This window comes from Palaemon carinicauda, chromosome 22, assembly GCF_036898095.1.
Source record: "Palaemon carinicauda isolate YSFRI2023 chromosome 22, ASM3689809v2, whole genome shotgun sequence".
NCBI classification, from domain to species: domain Eukaryota; kingdom Metazoa; phylum Arthropoda; class Malacostraca; order Decapoda; family Palaemonidae; genus Palaemon; species Palaemon carinicauda.
Genome location: NC_090746.1, coordinates 100,979,999 through 100,993,382, shown reverse-complemented (window position 1 = coordinate 100,993,382; position 13,384 = coordinate 100,979,999). Strand labels below are relative to the sequence as shown.

Sequence of the window (13,384 nt, the reverse complement as noted above, 5' to 3'; positions counted from 1 at the left end):
ATCCCCTTGTTTCAATGCTGATTGAGATGGAACTGAAGAGGGCGAAGATTCAGCCTTCCCAAGGAGACAAACTGCTCTAGCGAGGAAAGGGTTCCCCTGATAAATCCGTCACCTGCAGATCCTCAGGTAGCGAATGTAGGAATGAGCTCTGAGGAGACAGTCGTCCAGATACAGAGAGGCTCTGATACCTCTCGAATACAGCATTCCCACTACATTGTACATCAACTTTGTGAAGATTTGAGGCGCGGTGTTAAGTCCGAATCAAAGAGCCCGAAACTGGAATACCTCCTCTTTGTACACGAATCTCAGGTATTTCTTGAAGTTCAGATGGAAGGGGATGTAAAAATGCGCATCCTGAAGGTCTTACGAGACCATCCAGTCGTCTTTTCTGACTGTCGCTAGGACTAATTTTGTTGATTCATTGTGAATTTCGTCTTCCGTACAAAGACATTGAGTGCACTCACATCCAGTACTGTACTAGTCTCCATCCCCCCCGAGTTCTTGGGAACCAGGAACAAGCGATTGTAAAAGCCTGGTGACCCTAGATCTCGCACATTCTCTATTGCCTCCTCTAATAAAAGCGACATTTGCTGTTGAATTGCCTGTACTTTTGACACCTCTGTATCTGGCCGAGAGATCAATCGTAGTAACTAATAAAGGAGGTTTTCCTAGGAAAGGAATTATGTATCCCTCCTTGAGCAAGTGAAAAGACCAAAGGTCTGCCCCTCTCTTCTCTCATACTTGCCAGAAGTTGGATAGTCTGGCTCCTACCGCTGTCTGAAGACGAATGCTGTCAGACCCTGCTTCGTCCTTGTTGAGCCTCTCCTCTTCGATCTCCTTCCCTCAGGTCTGGAACTACTTCTGCCTTAGGTTTTCCCCCCGAAAGGCCTGAGAAAACTGATGAGTTGGTGTTTCCTCCTTAGACTTACGAATCAAGAAGGACGTTGGCAGAACCGTTCTCGCTGTCTTCGACTCGGAGTCCAGTGTAGCCTTTTGGGCTAATGCGGAAGACTTCTCTGAACAGATCTTGCAGGAAAAGGAGCGAAGAAAGAGGTACATACAGCGGCTCAGTTTTCTGCAGGGGCGTAACCCCATTCGCCAGAAAAGCGCACATTTGGGCTCTTTTTCTCAAGGACACCTGCTGAGTAAAGTGCCGCTATCTCACTGGCCATATCTCTCAACGCCTTGCCCATACATGACATAATATGGACAAGACCTTCTGTGTCAACGTCCTTCAAAGAATCCATCCTTTTCCCCCAAGACTCCCAGAGTCCAATCGAGGAAATTAAAAACTTTGAAGGCTCTGAAAATGCCTTTGAGCAGGTGGTCCAACTCAGAAGTTGACCAAAAGACTTGTCCTTTTCATGGCCGTCCGACGAGGGGCGTCCACCAGACTCGAGAAGTCCCCTAGGGCAGAAGCAGGCACTCCCAGGCCGAGAACTTCTCCAATTTCATACCTAATACTCGACCTGAATGCTAATCTGGCCGGCGGAAAAAACGAGAAAATTGTTTTTCCCCTAGTCTTTCTAAGATTGCATCTAGTCTCCCATAACCTTTAAGGCTCTCTTGGATGAACGAGACAAAACCATCTTCGTAAAAAGAGACTCCTTCGAAGATTTCCCGAGCGTAAATTCTGAAGGCAGGGAACGAGGAGCAGCAGGAACAAAGTTCTCAGGAAAGACCCCAGAAAAAACTCTCATGAGCCTTTTCAGGTATGCCGAAGAATGGTGGTTCTTCGGGTCCTCTTCTTCTGAAACATTCTTTAAAAGATAACCAGGGGAAAGATGACAGTCGTCATTCCCTTCTTCTGATTGGCCTCGTACCGAAGTCGAGACGTCCTGTTTCCTCAACGTCGACTCCTTCCTTTCGTGACTCCTGGAGTCATGACATCCAAAATCTTGATGCCTGGTGTCATGGTGTCCAAAAACTTGACGCTCGGAGCCATGAAGTCTGCGTTTTTGACGCTCGGCTTCATGACTTACTTTTACTTTTATGGGTTTATTTCTCGCACTCCATCAGACACTATGAGTCTGTTCAGGCGGGCCTTGATGTATTCTTTCCAGTTTATATTTTGCTCTGGATTATTCGCTAGCATTTGTATTCAGGCTTAATAGTTTTCCGATCACTATTATAACACTTTCTGAAAAGATAAGTCTTCCGGTTTTTCGTGAAAGCTGCCACATTTTTGCTATTCGTGACATCAAATGGAAGGTCGACGAAGAGTCTCGGTGCAGCATAACAAAAAGTTCTTCCTCCTATTGCATGATTCACACTAATTTCGAATATTCTATATGGGTCAACATCATGTCTAACTCTTACAGCAGCGTTAGTAGCTTGACGTCCAAGGCTCTGACGCTCAGTGTCATGACTTCCAAGGTTCCGACGCTCGGCGTCACGACGTCTAACTTCTTGACGCTCGGCGTCGTGCCTTCCAAGGTTCTGACGCTCGGTGTCTTCTCGGCGTTTGGCGTGATGTAGTCCAACCCCTTGATGCTCGGCGTTATGACCTTGACGCTTGGCGTCATGGCATTTAGAATCGTGACGAGCAACTCTCTTTCTGTCTGCAGGCTGCTCTTTTGGCTCCTACCGAAGTAGATGGCCGCTTGGCCGGAGGACTTCCCTCCGAGCAGGAGGGGAAATACGTAAGACACCAGCCCCTTCCGTGAGCTGCGTCATGCGACGGCGAAGATAACACTTTTACCTCGCCTTTCCCATGGCGAGGCGAGCGTCCTGGGAAGCGTCAACAGGTACGCTCGAGGGGACGACTGCTCGGGAGCTAAAGTCTCTCGCCTCCCGCCCCGGCGACATTCCCTCTCCCAGGGGTTGGGGAGCTTGGAAGAGGTCCAAGGCTAGGAGAACGACAGGTCCGAGCAGCCGCACCCTCCACTGCACTGATTTTAGCACTGATACTTGCACTTTTTAACTCTTTCACATCAGACCATAATTTAGTCCTGCCCGCTGCGAGAGATTCTACTCTTTCGCCAAGGGCTTGAATGAGAATCCAATAGGCTAACGATTAATATTAGTATTCCCATTATCAAAATATTAAATAACGATACAAAGTATTTTGTAGGACTGTATCAATCGTCATGAGTACTATGTAGCGTAAAATTTACGGTAGGCTAGTTTTATTTAATTTCTGATGATAGATCGATGATTATCTAAAGAAATTATACTAATAGGACAAATGTTTTCTTAAAAATAAAATATTTCCTTTTACATTATAAAAATTAAATACTTTTGCTTTGTAAGTTAGTATTTTCTTTTCATTCCTTGAAAGAAAAAGAAATGAATTTACATATTTTGTAAGTCATTCTTCGTAGAGTTTACGTCACATGACTTGTGACGTCATAGTTCTGGCGAAAGCGCGCTGACAGACCGAATGATTTCCTGCCACCATCATGTCTTTAAGAGTTGGTTCGTTAGTTTTTACAGTAGGGGGATCTGGGACCACCACTACAGGGGAAGGATCAATAGGCTCATTAACAAGGGGGGGAGAAACATCCCTGGAAGAGCGAGACATACTTTTACTTCTCCTGATCCTATCCCTTTCAAGCTTACGAACATAGCGATCATATTCCAAAAACTCACTATCAGTAAAAATTCAAAAAACAAAACCAAAACGAGCGAAAGCCAAAGCCAAAGTGTACTTCACCAAATTAACTGCAAAAAACACAGGCCAAAGCGAGCGAAATTCCAACGATGTCACCAGAAAGGCAGCAGGGAAGATCTGAGGAATAGTTGGAATAGTTCCAGGTACCTGTGTAGAGGGCACACCGGTGGTACACCTGGCTACCCAATCGGCGATTACCGCGTTTTGAAATTCTGCTGTGACGCCAGGGACTAAAGCTATATATATAGCTACCAGTAAGTCAAATGTTTAAAATTTTAGAATTTATAGGTCATCTTATACGCAGAAATATACAGAATGTTCTCCTCTGTTAGAAAACTAAGTTCTAAAACCTGTTTGGTGGCATTTAAATATAACCAAAAAATTTCTGGATCGAAGGTTTTATGGGCAATATAAAAAAAAAACTTGGTCTACGAGGACTTTCATACTTCTTCACCCATGAACTAAGGAGTCGGTTACTTTGAAGTGTCTTCAGGTATATCTCTCAAAAGTACTTTCCTTCACAAAATCCTCATTCCACTTTATCATTATCACTATTATTACTTGCTAAACTAAAACCCTAGTTGGAAAAGCAGGATGCTATAAGCCCAGGGGCTCTAACAGGGAAAATAGCCCAGTGAGGAAAAGAAACAGGGAAATATAATATATTCTAAGAACAGTAAAACAAGAGGAAGAGAAATAAGAACAGTGCCCTAGCGTACCCTCAAGCAAAAGAACTCTACCCCAAGACAGTGGAAGACCATGATACAGAGGCTATGGCACTACCCAAGACTAGAGGACAATGGTTTGATTTTGCAGTGTCCTTCTCCTAGAAGAGCTGCTTACCATACCTAAAGTTTCTTCTATCCTTATCAAGGGGAAAGTGGCCACACAATCTAATCCTTTTCATCCTCCTCTACCTTCTACCCAAGCCATTTTCATTCATCAACCTTCTCCCATTCCTACAGCTTGTTGATACCATATCAATCTTCACTCACTTAGGGAACGTCTTCTAATGACTCACAAGGTAGACCTTTAGGCTTCCCCAAAACCCCCATCCCTAGCTCACAAGGACAGTGAGGTTGCAGACATTTCAATTAACTATTGAGCTTGAGCTACTCTCAAACCCCTATCCAACAGATGAGGCAAGGACGTTTCTAATAGACTACCATATCTCAGCACCCTATCTACCAAGGTAATCTTATTAAAGCATCGTTTGTCAATACAAATCTCTTGAATTTACTGAATTTCACAGACCTCTACTAGGTGATATTGAGTCACCAACAGAAATTGAAATGGACTTGTAAACAAATGTTAAATAAGACATAGCGGAAAGGTGAAAATCATCAGCTAGGTCTAGCCTTAAATCCAGGAAAATGCTAGTTTCCTCTATGTTACATAGAGGAAAATGCTAGTTTCCTCTATGTTACATAGAGGAAAATGCTAGTTTCCTCTATGTTACATAGCTAGCCCTTGAGAGTTTATAGCATACACATAATGGGTATTATTCATTCAAATAACCCTCGGAGGGTCCCCATCACAAGGAACAGGTCGAGAGATTTTATGAAAATTAATCAGAATGCCAGGTAGGTGGAGTTACACGAACTTAGGAGACCCCAGGAATCAATAGTTAGGAGACGCCTTAAGAAGATATAACAAATGTAGCAATAACTTTATATATACAGTATAGACAACTTCTAAAACAAATTTATTTTTCCTAACATACTAGCCACTAAATAAATAGGAGAACCTCTAGAGAGCGCTCACTCCGACCAGAGTTTTCTCCCCTCCAACAGGCCTATACCCTCCCAATACCTCTCTCCACGTGCGCAACCCTGACTTCTCGTTCCCCAGCATGCCCTAGAGGGGAGCCTCAGTCGACCTTCCCAGGACTCCATCAACCATTTTACTGTATCCTGTCCCAGTAAACAACGTTTTCTATCAACAGGGTCTACCACGAGGAAGGATGGGGGACAATTAAACTATTAGTCAGCGGTAAGTATATCAGGAAAAATATAATTTTCTTAGAAATTGTCATTTGTTCCAACACGAATACTTCCCACTGACCAATATATAGGACCCTCAGAATTAGGAAGGAAATACACCCCTGTAGGAGAGGTATGAGTTGCGGAGGGGTAAGGCCTGTCAGAGGAAAGTGCCACAACATAGGTAAAATAAAAATAGGGTAGCCAGAGAACACTCCCAAAGATAACATCATCTTCATTCCCGGAGGAGTCCATGGTAGGTCGAGGGGATAGGGATTTGAGACGCTCTACCCCTCGCCATTCTATATGGATAGTGTAAAGTGTAAACCGCCCTTAGATCCTCTGTTGGGCGACCACAACGGGACCGAGCCCGAACCCCTCCTGAAACCTGAGGGGACAGTCCTGAGATGGGTCGTAAAGGCCGAATATCTCGGCCATACACCTAGCCGACCACCTTGTTCCTTTCAACGGCCAACAAAGTGCCGATGCCCCTAATGTCACAAGGCTTGGCGGCCCTTAGGAAGAGTTCACCCTCCGCCTAGTACACCTTAAGGATCGTCTCCCGGAGCTAGAAGGAGTTTGTGTTCTTCGCCTTCTTCACTTTTCCTGTAGTCACGAACAGACTTGATAGCCGGACAGAGGGCGGAGGTCCTTGAGGGATATTTCCGCAGCGCCCTCACCAGGTTAAATTGGGAAATACACCTGAAAAATGACAATTTCTACAAAAAATTGTATTTTTCCCAACATACTTAAAATGAACCAATCTCTGGGATACCTGAAGCTCAGCTAGCTCCCACAAACCAAAATTTCCCCCCACAACAAGCCTATTCCCCCATCTCGGAGTGCGCGACCTCGACCTCATCTGTTTACCCATAATGCACCAAGAAGAAGCTCCCTGGAAGAACCTGCCCGGGTCAAAGGTCGCCATTCCACCGCTGGTCGTCGCGTGAGGAAAACCTCGTTTCAGGAGTGAAGCAATTTGGGAGGCGCACACAGGATTGCAGCTTGGTCTTAGGGTAACCTAACGATACGGTAGTCTGAGGGTGGTTTGCTGGGAGTCCCACCCAGTAGCTACGGCTCCAAGGTTAGGTAATGCCTTAGTGTCTGTTTCTCTTTTAAAATGACTAATTAGTCATAACTTCTAGAATTTCAAAATAAATAATTTGAAAATATGGAGTTCTCCTCAAGTATTGCCATCAGAATCATGCAAATTACCTTTAAATACATCAGGAACTCTTATTTTTTTCATTAGGAATATTGTACTACAGTAAATATTTAACCTTTTCCCTTTCCACTTCAGTTCCACCTTGAATGCCATCACAAAAAGACATCTCCCAGAAGGTTGTTTAATCTACTTTGAAATTAGTGTAAATTCATCTACTTCAGTAATTCATTATATTTACAACACACTTCATTCAATAGCCTATATAGATCGTTGGGTCCTCAGGCCTATCGATCACATAGAAAAGAGGCATTTTCTTAACCGTGTCCGTTATCACCTACACTTAAAAGTATTTACGTGTAAGTTGGTTGGTCAAACACCCTCATTATTCGGGGTGTACACATGATATCAGCCACCTGTATGTATGATGACGGCTGACTAAGAATACGGCAGTGTGAGGGGGATCGCAGAGGGGCATTAGCCGTTAGGAAAGTAGGTAATGACAGCTTGTAGGTTAGGTTAGGGGGGAAGTTTAGGTTAGTTGGTGTCCATATTTTATGCTCGCTGGAGGAACTGGCCGCTGATCTACAAAGGTGTCAATTATTCTCTTATTAGTCTTTGCTCTACTGTGGCATTTGGTTTGTTCACATTTCAACATTATATCATTGCTTCTCTTTTCTAGCAAGTGATATGCACACTAACCATGCTCGCAGTATTTTGCCTATTTGGAAAAGCAGGATGCTATACGCCCAGGGGCCCCAACAGGGAAAATAGCCCAGTGAGGAAAGGAAATAAGGAAAAATAAATTTTAAGAACAGTAACAACATTAAAATAAATATTTCCAAATATAAACTATAAAAACTTCAACAAAACAAGAGGGAGAGAAATTAGATTGAATAGCGTGCCCAAGTGTACCCTCAAGCAAGAGTACTCTAACCCAAGACAGTGAAAGACCAGGGAATTTTCTTAACCGTGTCTACCATAACCTACACTTGATAAAGCGTATTTACAGGTGTGTTGGTACATCAATCCAACAGTAACTGTTCACTTACTGGTTCATAAACAAATAGTAGAGCCTTTGTATATCAGCGGCCAGTTCCTCCAGTGTGCATAAAAAATGGACACCAACTAACCTAAACTTTCCACCCTAACCTAACCTACAAGCAGTGTCCTTACCTACTTACATAACAGGGGGCTAATGCCCCTGCAAACCCCCTTACACTGCCATATTCTTAGTCAGCCGTCACCGTACATACAGGTGGCCTATATCATACATACACCCCCAAGTTGTTTTTTGTCACATTGATGATCAGAATTGGTTAAAACACAAGTTAACAAGCATGAAAAATATGTGGTTTATATATTTAGTTAGAAATTAAAGTATCACATTTACCAAGATGCCAAATTAGCCCACACTCGTCCAATACATATAGCAAGTTTCGCTAGAAAATAATGTAGTATAACATAAATCAATCATATATATATATATACTGTATATAAATATATATATATATAAATATATATATATATATATATATATAAATATATATATATATATATATATATATATATATATATATATATATATATATATATATATATAGAGTCCTTTCAATGACGTCACTGGGAATCGCCGGCGGCCATGCTGGAGGACATACAAAGCGAAAACATCGCGGCTGCTACAGCGAATATGGACAATGAGAGCGACTTTGTCAAACAATTGTCGGGTGATGATAAGCGTTTTTACAAGCAGAAACTCGATCTAATTGATGGCCTAGATCCATACCAAATGCAGAATTCATTCAGTCAAAATACTGAGGATTTTCCCAGTATTTCATACATTGATATGGTGAACTACTTGGTACTGTCGGCCAACCCAGTGTACACTAGCGAGCAGATGAATGCCTAACCATTGTGTTTGTGTTTGGTTACAAATGCTATAATTTCTTATATACATATAAACATATGATGGACAAACTCTATTGTAATGTTCTTGGATGATCGTTTTGCCTCCTTGCAATTAAATACACAAGTTTAATTATTTTTTCGATGTTTCATATATAAGCAAAGACCCATTCGGGTCAAACCAGCTTTCAAATATTATTATTATTATTATTCATAATCAATGTTTATTCATCACATAGGCCTATATGTCTGCACAATTTAATACACAAATTAAAATAGATATAAATAGACACTTAATTATATACAGTATAGGCATGAGCACCTTGACGAAATAGAGACCTAGGTAAGTAGCCTTTGTTAATATAGCCAATATGGGCGCTTCTAATTTTTGTTTTGAAAATCTGAGATGCCCCTTTTGATGTTTAAAAATTGAGATGCCCCCTCCCCCTCACACACTACACACTGAACTGACGATGATATTTGTGAAGTCACCCATGCGATCGGATATAGCATGTTTACCCAGGAATAATGATACTTTTAGGGCCTAGCCGAGACTGACCTGATATGAAATGATCAGAACAGATACGTGCGTAGGGTAATAGAGGATTCACGTAGATCAGCCCGTGATATTCTGGTCAACCACTAGTCACGTCTGCGCTTGGATAATTCTTCTATATCTTTGTCCTGATTCTGAATAACTGCCGGTATGCGGTAGAAGCACTTGTCATCTCTTTGTCCTCTATTCCCACAGCCAACAGTAGCGCAAAAACTGGGCATTGTGTGAATGTGAATGTGATGAGATGGCTAACTATTCAACAGTTCAACCACAGCTATTCACTGAACGCGTCTTTGTTTGTCCTCCAAGATGGCGGACCGGAAGTTTGATGACGTATAATGAAAGGACTCTATATGTATATACAGTATAGATATTATTATAGAACTCTGAAAAAGCTTTTCTAAGAAAGAAATGCAGTTTTCTATAGAAAAACTCCCCTTTTTTTTCCGTCACAAATAAATAGTTATGATATACACTGACATATCCTTCGGTAATGGGGGCCACCCAGTGGGAACTGGGAACTTTTTTGCCAAATTACTGGGGACTATATATAATGGTAAAACTAACCTTTTCGGTTTTATTTTGAATTACCCTTTTTGCGCCAAGACGATTTTAAATATCATACATATATATAATTTATTGGTCAGATTATTAGTTTAGGTACAATTTAGTTTGCAGCTTTATCAACAATATTTGCAATTTCATGCAGCACCTTTGTTGTTCCCTTGGTTAATCCTATTTTACATCTTATTGTCTTCCTCTACCTCTTACTAGTTAGTTTTCCCAAATGAATAATTAATTCCCAAGTGGCTTACCGTATTTAATAAAGAAAGGGGTGGAGAAACAATGGCTTTCTCCTATAGGTCCTTTTCTCTACAATACCTTAACTTTCCGGTAGTTTAATTACCTTAATGGATTTATCTAGAATATATTTACCAAATGAGGCCAAATTGCATAAAATAATATAAATATGATATTTAAAGACTAAAAGACATGGGTGTATTGTATAGGCTTCTTCCTATAGGACTTTCCCCTAAAATACCTTAGTTTTCTAGTAGTTTAATGATCTTGAAAGACTAATCTAGAATATATAAACTGTAGATTAGCCGGAATTGATTAAAAATGGAATATTCAAAGAACAAAAGACTCGGCTGTAGAAAAGTACTTCGGAGAACCGTAACCTACATTAGCTTCATCTTCCAACAAAATGTTCCCAGCTAATTTACTTAATTTTCCCATTGCTTTCCAAACAAATATTGTTTTACTTGAAGCTGCAGGACAGTTATTATTTCGTCTTTTAATTAAAATACATCTCACTCACGTAATAATTGAATTTAAGCCGTAAAACTAAATTAAAACGGGTCAAACTGACAGCTGCATGAAATCATCAACAAGCAAAACAAACCTTGACTCGGTTTTGTTTTCTTAAAGAAAACTTGAATAAATCAAGAAAATCTAAGAAAATCTTTATTCTGACCTATTAAGCGCAGGTTTTCCTCCCAATCTGCGACGGTGTATTATACAATAGTGTTCCAGTTACTTCACCAAACAAGGTAGACTGCAAATTTCTTTTCATCGTACACGATCGGCGTCGGCCATTTCTTGAGGTCTAGACTTCACTTCGGGTAAAATAAAGTGACGAGAAAACATATAATTTATTCTTATATATAATCATAAAATTAAAATATGATATAAATAATTAAATCAATATAAGTACATGTATCATAATTACTCATTTGCAAGAATTTTTTTTTCGTGAGAGTATTTACAAATTTATAGCTGTCAAATGACAGAGAGAAAATATATTTGGAACATCTGTAGGTAGTCTTTGGTTTGCAATGGCATCTGATATATATTGTAACTTTCGGTAAATATTTTTTTTATTAGCTCAAGAAAGATTGTACAGATACAGTTATAATAGTTTTTTTTATGCTACAAAAACAATATTAAGGTTGCATACATCTTAACTCACAATAAAGTCCATACTTGATAAATCTTCCTTCTGTTTTAAAGTACAGTAATGAGAAATACGCATTGTTTAAAATTAATGACAAAGTTATTATAACAAATATAATTCTTCTTTAAAAATTAAGTAGTTATTTGAAAAGTTTGTTCTTAAAGCATCATTTGATTTAAGTAAGCAGCAAATCCTAGTAGCGTCTGCTGAATATTGCAATAATTTATCAAAAGAAAAAAAATACGCAATGTTCAAACTAAATTATACAGGGCATTTTATAAATAGAAAAGCTATTAATAAAATACAAATTAAAAATCACATTCCTATCTCGCCTGGAATAAAATTAAGAGTTCTTGTAACCTTTGTCAACTGTCAAGAAACACCACGAACGTTGAGGACAGAAGAAACACTTATTTTGATAGGTTTATTATTATTATTATTAATATTATTATTATTATTATTATTATTATTATTAACTAAGCTACAACCTTAGTTGGAAAAAACAGGATCTATAAGCATAAGGGCTCCATTAGGAAAAAATAGCCCCGTGCAGAAAGGAAATAAGAGAATAAATAAGCTATATGAGAAGTAATGAACAATCAAAATAAAATATTTCAAGAACAGTAACAGCAGTAAAATAGACTTCTCATATACAAAACTATAAAAAAAAGGGAATTATGCTATCCTATTCAACTTAAAAACATTTGCTAAGAGGGAAAATAAATTAAAAAAGAATTTAGGATAGTTAATAACCGAAATAAGAGATAGTTTGGAAAGTTAGGTATTATTAAGAGTAATGTAAAAGTTTTTTTTTTTTTTATCAAAGGTTTTTTTTTTTATCAAGTATAAACCCTATGGACAGCTCTTCGAGCGAAAGCCTTCGGTAGTATAGGCCTACAGTTAGAACTTACGAGATGCCTTTCTAGCCTCTTCTGATAAACCATAGTGGTATAGGCCTTTAGTTAGAATTTATGATGCCTTTATTTTTTGCTTCCTCTGATAAACCATAGACAGAATAATATTAGTTACCGTAAGCTGTCAAGACCTTTGTTATTTCTGCCTTACTTCCAAGACCAATAAAAGCAAGACACTATATGACAAATTCCCCCCCCCTCTCTCTCTCTCTCTCTCTCTCTCTCTCTCTCTCTCTCTCTCTCTCTCTCTCTCTCTCTCTCTCTCTCTCTCTCTCGATACGCCATTTGTGGAATTCTAGTTTCTGTTTGATGTGTCCATATCCGTTTCCTAAACTTTGTGACATTAATATCTCAGCTGTGTTTGTTGCTAATGTTCCTTACTCTTTATAACAAGATGTTAAATACTTACTGCATTTTCTATTTTGCTTTGTAAACTTTTCCTTTAAGCGGGGTTTACACGGCCGAGCAGCTCGTCGAGCCCGGTTGTCGAACATACTTGTAGAACGGCTCGAAGAGCTTTCAGACAGTACACCGAGCCTCAGTGTGCCTCGTGCTGAAACAACGTCAACATGTCTCTCGACCAGGACGATTTGATAGCCATTGCTTTAGCAGTGGCACTAAGAAGGAAAAAAAAAAAGATCAAAAGAGAGAAATTTTCATATACCAACTTGCTTGTTGCTTTAAAATTAGAGCCTGATGACTGGCGCAATTATTTGCGTATGGATGAAGACACGTACATTGGTCTACCGAATCGTGTCAGCCCTTTCATTACTATGAGGAAGGCCATAACTCCACATGAAAGACTGAGTGTCCGCTATTCCCTTGTTTCTGGCTACTTTCTTGGAATAGTCTTTTGATTTAACTTTCCATAAAGCTGGATGAGCCCGATATGTATGTAATGTAATATGATATGTAATCAAATAAGACTTCCTTCTCATTCTTACTTTCATTAATGGCAGCCATTATTCATTTCTTTGATGATGTTTCCTCTAGCAGGTTTGAATAACAACTGAGGTTCGATGCTCGACACCCGTTCACACGTTCACACCGCTCGTCAAACAATGTAGCTCCGCCCACAAAAGTCAAGATGAGCCTGACTTTCATCGAGCCGCTCGACGAGCGCGCTCGACAACCAAATAGCCCGTTTACACGCTCGAACATCAATTCAAACACAGGGTTGTCGAGCCAGGCTCGACGAGCTGCTCGCCCGTGTAAACCCCGCTTTACTTTCCTCGGCCATACACAAGAAGAGATGACGATGATGCTGATGATGATGAAGCACTTATATATAAGCA

At 40.0% G+C, this 13,384-nt stretch overlaps 1 protein-coding gene across 2 annotated transcripts in view; it reads right to left on the bottom strand.

The window, feature by feature from the left end:
* LOC137616655 (PHD and RING finger domain-containing protein 1-like) overlaps positions 1 to 10,852 on the bottom strand; it is a 163,528-nt gene extending 152,676 nt beyond the window's left edge. For both annotated transcript variants that reach the window (XM_068346579.1, XM_068346580.1), the window contains exon 1: positions 10,696 to 10,852. The gene's annotated coding sequence lies outside the window, so the exon portion shown is untranslated. The remainder of the gene's footprint in view (positions 1 to 10,695) is intronic.
* Between the last annotated feature and the right edge of the window lie 2,532 nt (positions 10,853 to 13,384).